This window comes from Centroberyx affinis, unplaced genomic scaffold (assembly GCF_046629955.1).
Source record: "Centroberyx affinis isolate AG114_WGS23_722 - 3 ecotype Tasmania unplaced genomic scaffold, CSIRO-AGI_Caff_v1 ptg007458l_1, whole genome shotgun sequence".
Classification (NCBI taxonomy): Eukaryota; Metazoa; Chordata; class Actinopteri; order Beryciformes; family Berycidae; genus Centroberyx; species Centroberyx affinis.
In genome coordinates this window covers 40,232-46,202 of record NW_027283766.1, presented here as the reverse complement: position 1 = coordinate 46,202, position 5,971 = coordinate 40,232, and positions in this window count along the sequence as shown.

Below are 5,971 nucleotides of genomic sequence, written 5' to 3'. Positions count from 1 at the left end.
TGAATCTTATAGGTTTTACTGGCAAAGCAAGTTCGCACATACAAGAAATTTGACTCAGTGTGTTGCTCTGCAGGTCACATGACACATAACACAACACAAACATTACAACAGCAGTATATCGCTGTTAAATCCAATTTTGGTGATTTTCATGTTTTCACTTCAGTTGAAGGAATACATCTTCTGGTTGAGAAAATTCTGCCATCCTTCGGTTTATGAATCAGTAGGTTTTTTTTTTTTATATCGGTTTTAAGAACCAGAAACCAAATTTTATAGGTTTTACTGGCCAAGCAAGTTTGCACATACAAGGAATTCACCTTCAACTTGGTCTAAGTCAGCTCTAATGCAGGTTACATTACACACTGCACAACACAAATATTATAAAACCAGAGTATAAACCGCTAAAAAACAAGGCTGCTTTTCTTAGCTCTTAGCTCTACATTTTGGAGATAGAAGGTTTCACCCGGCAGCGATGACATAAAGCATTTAAAACTAGACATTTAGAAGTAGTATATAAAAGAAAGTAGTTTACAAGTTTAAGTAGTATGTAAATGGAAATGAAAAGAAACAGAAATAGGTCCCATGCATATTGAAGATTACAGCGTGAGAATGGGGTCATTTAAAGGAACAAAATGAAAATATAATTGATGCGTGTTCATGTTGTGACGTCTGAAGACGATCACAGGCTGGATGTGACTGTAAATACAAAGCTTGGGAAACTGATCTGAGGTCAGTTTACCCTCCGCTACATCTGGTGTCAATATAACCTCAGAGAGAGGAAGATGCCTGGTAACATAATAGAGAACAAAATGATTCATATTTGGGATTTCTATCTGTTTCTATCAATGCTGATCTCCCAGGTGAACGCTGATCTGAAGCTGATCAGAAGCTGATCTGAAGCCGATCTGAATCCGATCTGAATCCGATCAGAAGCCGATCAGAAGCCGATCTGAAGCCGATCAGAAGCCGATCTGAAGCCGATCTGAAGCAGATCTGAAGCCGATCTGAAGCCGATCTGAATCTGATCAGAAGCAGATCTGAAGCCGATCTGAAGCCGATCTGAAGCCGATCAGAAGCACCGCAGGACGAAACGATCACTGCAGCTGCTGTTTCACTTCGCCAATAAAACCTCAAAGAGCCGAGGATGAAGAGTAGATCTATATGACGTCTAAACATAAGATTAGTCTAACTGTTTTCCTATCCATCCTGTGTAACCTGTAGGACTATATATGATCTAGGGAATATACAAGCGGGTCATTATTTCGCAATAATGACCCGCTCGCTGTACATTATCCCGCTTATTACACGGCTGCTTACTCAAGAAATCAATAATTTGACACAAAATATTGATTTAAAAATGATTTTATTGCTTCCGCTACAAAAAATAGTCCGTTAGATTCTACTGTTGGAACTGCGTCCATAGCAACGTAAACTCTGTAGCCTTCCTACCCTCTTTACTGGGGACAGGTCAGCCGTTAACCATGAATCGAACGTTTCGTGCTCCCCAGATATATTAAAATGAATATTCGAAAAATCTTCCATGTTGTTTTCTGATGGAGTAACGGAAAGCTAACGTTTTTTTTGCCACAGGGTGTCGCGAATGAGCTGACGTTGTTAAATTTAAATTAACCGTTAAATTTACCGGACTTCTTTCTGCGGATTGATATGATTGGACGTGGTCCTCCAGAGTCTATGATCAGAACCGCGTCCATAGCAACGGTCTGTTATTCTTAGCAGCGGTCTGCTATTCAGAAATAACAGACCGTAGAATTCCATAATTCACCAATCAGAATCGAGTATTCAACAAAGCCGTGTAATAAATGAAGCTCAATTCCTTTTTCCAATCCTTATATTCTCGATAACAAACCTTGCAAAAAAGTAAAACTATAGCAATCTTATAGTGAATTTTAAAAGTACACAATACAAATCAGAGCAGAAGCACAGTTTAACGGGCTATAGGCATTTTATAGGAATACCATAGGAGATAAAACTACCATTGAGTACAACGCGTTCACTATAAACTCACTATTGAGTATCAGTGGAAAATCACACATTGTTTATTTGTTTATGATGCGGAGCGAACAGAATTTAAGTGGAAAGAATCAATTATTTCGTCATTTACTTCTCGGCAGCAACATGTGGGTTTTTTTTAGCGAGACTTCCTCTTTATCTCCCTGAGTGTGATTTTTCATCAGGGAAGGAGCAGATTTCTGGCTGCAATTATAATCAGCGGGGGAAGGAAATCAAAATGAGTTCCCGGATCAATAAGTTGTATCGACCGGCTTCCTGCCTGCCCGGAACGTGTCGTTATAGAAATGTAATTTGTTAAACACTTCAATAAACGTGTCACATAGCAGCGATTTAAATATGGTGTTTCGCCGTTTGTTCGCACCCACCCCTCTACCCCCCCCCCCCCCCCCAACACACACACACACACACACACACACACACACACACACACACACCTGCAGCCCAGGTTGAGCTGTGTGGTTTTGTGTTAATTAATAGGAAATGAGGTGGCTTCCTAGAGATAATTATCCATACCACTCTCCATTGCTTCTCTCTCTCTTTCTCTCCCTCTCTCTCTCCCTCTCCCTCTCTCTCTCCCTCTCTCTCTCTCTCTCTCTCTCTGTGGTGGAATGGATTATTCTCCAGTGGCGGAGCAGACTCGGCGCGTCATGTCAGGGATTAAGTCCCAAACCAACGCTGCTAGTCGAAGGCCGGAGGGGAAAATATACAAAACCTCCATATTCTCCGCTCCTCCTCGCCACCCGACACCCTTTCATGTGGGACGGAAGGAAGGATATAAGAAATATTAGAAGGCGTTGTACACAGTGTTGTAGGGAAATAAAATTTAAAAAAAAAGTAAACTCTGAGCTCCAGTAGGTAATCATCATAAGGCAAACAATTCAACAATTTATGCTTTTTTTTCAACATACCCTATTTTGGTATATCTTTAATCAATTTGAGACTTTTTATGATGTTTACTATGAATTCATGTCAGCCTGAAAAGAAAGGTACAGTGTGCTGAGTAGAACGCAAACAGCTATCAATAGAAACAAAATCAATTATATTTTAAGAAGATGAATTAATTTATGCCGTTTTTCCCTTAAAATACCCCATCGTCTTATTCCTTACATCAGTCTGATGCTCACTCTGATGAATATATGCGTATGAATTCATGCAGAAAGACTTATGTCAAACTAAAAGGTGGTAAACTCTCATTAAATAAAATAAGATACATACATTTTACATAATCCTTCTTCAGAATATGTTTTTAGACTCAAAATATATATACAAAAATGCCCAAAATTGTATTTGGACAGATGGATGACATTCATTTGAAATAACATTTTGAGTGAGTGTAAAATATAATTTGTATATACTTGCAGATTTATTCTATAAACAACGCATAGGAAGAAATTGTATTCGCATTGTTCAAAATATAGTTTGAATGCATTTGTGCAAATACACACAGACCCACCTGGAAACATTTAAGTATATACAGTATGTTTTGCATTTTTTTTGATAATGTGAACAGCTCCAGTACACATTTGCATATCTGGACATTTCCGTATATTCTTCCATTTGTACACCTGATAATTTGAATAGTTAGTGATGCACATTTTCCATTTCTGGACATATTTCTGTCTATATGGTACCTTCATCTGATAATGTGAACAGATTACTATGCACATTTGCAGTCTGGACACATTTCAGTATACAGAATATATTCTTACATTTTTACACCTGATAATATAAATAGCTAGTGATGCACATTTTCCATTTCTGGACATATTTCTGTCTATATGGTACCTTCATTTGTAATGTGAACAGTTGATAATGTGAACAGATCACAGTGCACATTTGCATGTCTGGACACATTTTTGTATGTGTGTTGTTCCATTTGTAAAGCCGATAATGTGAATAAGCAGCGATGCACAACCTGTTCCAACCTGTAAATCTGTCAACGAAGATATTTAATCTCATCTTTCTGGACACATTCTCTTTAGATTTATCTTTATCTCTTGTTGTACTTGTATCATGTTTATCTTTTGTTGTACTTATTTATGTATTGTTGTATTGTTTGTCCATGATGTATTATGTTCAATACTCTCTATTTGTTCTATTCTTATCTAGATCCTATTCTCTGCTGCTGCGGTGTCCCAGTTTCCCCACAGGAATCATAAAAGCTTCAGCTTATCTAATCTCATCTAAATCCTTTTTTTGAGCCAATTTGCTGCAGATTCACCTCTAAACAGATTCGGAAGCGCATGTGAGACGTATTTTCTTTTTTTTTATCGCAGTACAGGAGAGAAACTGAAACGGACGACATAATGTCCGCGGCCCTGTAGGTTTACTCTTCTATCCATTATAGGCTGGTTCTTCCTCTTCTTCTTCTCCTTCTTCTCCTCCTGCCTGCCTGCCTGCCCGCCTGTCTGTCAGCCGGCGGAGAGGCGACAGCAAGTCTCCACACCGTAAACTGATCCGCCTCGGAGAGAGAGAGCGAGAGAGAGAGAGGGAGAGAGGGAGAGGGAGAGAGAGAGAGGATTCCTGATATGGATCTACCTCAGAAAGCGAGCCAAACAAAGCCTCACCTGTTTGGCCGCTCTGCCTTGTTCCTCCACCACAGACCAGACTTCATGCCGTCCTAATACTCCACTTTGTCCCACTCCTTTTTTTTTTTTTTTTTTTTTTCTTTTCTCGTGCATTTTCTCCTCTGGTTTTGTTTCCGTCGGGGATTGTGGAGGCTTTGATACACAGAAATACCTGTTAGTGGTAGTAGTAGTCGTCGTCGTCGTACCCCCCACCCCCCCCCTCCCTCCTCCCCCACTCCCCCCCCCCCCCCCCCCCCCCACCTCCCTCCCTCCTTCCCTCTATCTCTTTCCCAAATACCTCTCTCCCACCTCCTCTCTCGTTCCCTGGTCTCACCGGAACAGAAAATTACCCCATTACCCCCCTCCTCCACCAACCCCCCTCCTCCGTTTAGGGTGTCCCAAATCGGGGCCCCGGGGCAGATCCCAGACATAAAAGTTAGCATTGAGGAGCCGAGTGTCCGATATCAGTTAATGTGAGATACAACTAATTAGTCCATTATCGGGCCCCCGCTCTCACCGGCTCATAAATTGGAGCCACTCAAAGGTCGTTTATTATTTATCAGGGGGGCTGTGCTGCTCCGGTTTGCTTGTTCAACATATCAAGATTAGTTTCAACTAGCCCTGTTGGATGACTGGAGCCTGCAAACACCACACACACACACACACACACACACATAATCACACACACATAATCACACACACACTCACTCCCCTTTGCTATCTGCCTGCGGTAGGCCGGCAGAGATTCCATTATCGTCAGTAACAGTGCAGCAGTCTGTGGGACCGGCAGCAGCCTGAGCACAGAGACACACCGGGCCGCAACAACAAGCCGCCGTAAACATCTTATGAATATATTATGGAATCCACACACAGAGGCAGCGGACGAGTCGGGTCCCGGCGGGTCACGGGACAGACAGTGGAGAAGGTGGGAAACCGTGTAACGCACGAAACAAGGGATTTATTTGCTAGAAACAGAGCTGACAGATAGAAGCGCTTCAGAGTAATAAATGACCACAGACGCAGGTTTGGTTCAGCAGCCGCTCCGGTGCGATGTGGTTCCAGCTTGGCACTCGTCCTCAGGCGGCTCTCTTTCACTCTGTCTAGCAGATAAATCCCTTGTTTTGTGCATTATACCGTTTCCCACCTTTTCTATTGTATAAATATATTATGAACATATTCTGAAAGTCTTTAACAGCCCGGTTAATAAGGCCAACAGCAGTGTTACAGCTGTTGATTTGATAAAGTATTAAAATTGCCAATTTCTTTATCCTGAATAACAGCAGCTTTCAGATCATAGAAGCTGCAGCTTTAATCTGCAAAGTATAAATATATTATAAACATGCTGTAAAACCCAGTGAAAGAGTGTGCTGCTATGT